Genomic DNA, 1,028 nt, shown 5'->3' with positions numbered 1-1,028 from the left:
TTACCAAGCAAATGGAGAGCCAAAAAAAAGCAGGAGTAGCAATTCTCATCTCTGATAAATTAGACTTTAAAGCAACAAAGATCAAAAGAGACAAAGAAGGGAATTGCATAATGACAAAAGGATCAATGCAACAAGAAGAGCTAACGATCCTAAATATATACGCACCCAATATAGGAGCATCTAGATACATAAGGCAAGTTCTTAATGACTTACAAAGAGACTTGGACTCCCACAAAATTATAGTGGGAGACGTTAACACCCCATTGTCAATGTTAGACAGATCAACCAGACAGAAAATTAATAAGGATATTCAGGACTTGAACTCAGATGTGGCCTAAGCCAACCTAATAGACATTTACAGAACTCTCCACCCAATATCCACAAAATATACATTATTCTCAGCATCACATTACACCTACTCTAAAATTGACCACATAATTGGGAGTAAATCACTCCTCAGCAAATGCAAAAGAATGGAAATCTTAACAAACAGTCTCTCAGGCCACAGTGCAATCAAGTTAGAACTCAGAATTCAAAAACTAATCCAGAGCCACACAGTTTCATGGATACTGAACAACTTGCTCTTGAATGTTGATTGGATAAACCATGAAATGAAGACAGAAATAAAGATGTTCTTTGAAACCAATGAGAATGTAGACACAACAAACCAGAATCTCTGGGACACATTTAAAGCAGTCTCTAGAGGAAATTATATAGCAATAAGTGCTCACATGAGAAGCAAGGAGAGATCAAAAAATTGATACCCTATCGCCAAAATTGAAAGAGCTAGAGGAGCAAGATCAAAAAATCTCAAAGTCTAGCAGAAGACAAGAATAGCTAAGAGCAGAACTGAAGGAGATAGAGACACAAAAAAACCCTTCAAAAAATCAATAAATCCACGAGCTGGTTTTTTGAAAAGATCAACACAATAGACAGACCACTAGCCAGATTAATAAAAAAGAAAAGAGAGAATAACCAAATTGATGCAATAAAAAATGATAAAGGGGATATCACCACAGATTCCACAG

Source organism: Cebus imitator, unplaced genomic scaffold (genome assembly GCF_001604975.1).
Source record: "Cebus imitator isolate Cc_AM_T3 unplaced genomic scaffold, Cebus_imitator-1.0 Scaffold808, whole genome shotgun sequence".
Lineage (NCBI taxonomy): Eukaryota > Metazoa > Chordata > Mammalia > Primates > Cebidae > Cebus > Cebus imitator.
The sequence above is the reverse complement of the archived record's forward strand: the minus strand, read 5'-3'. Positions refer to the sequence as shown.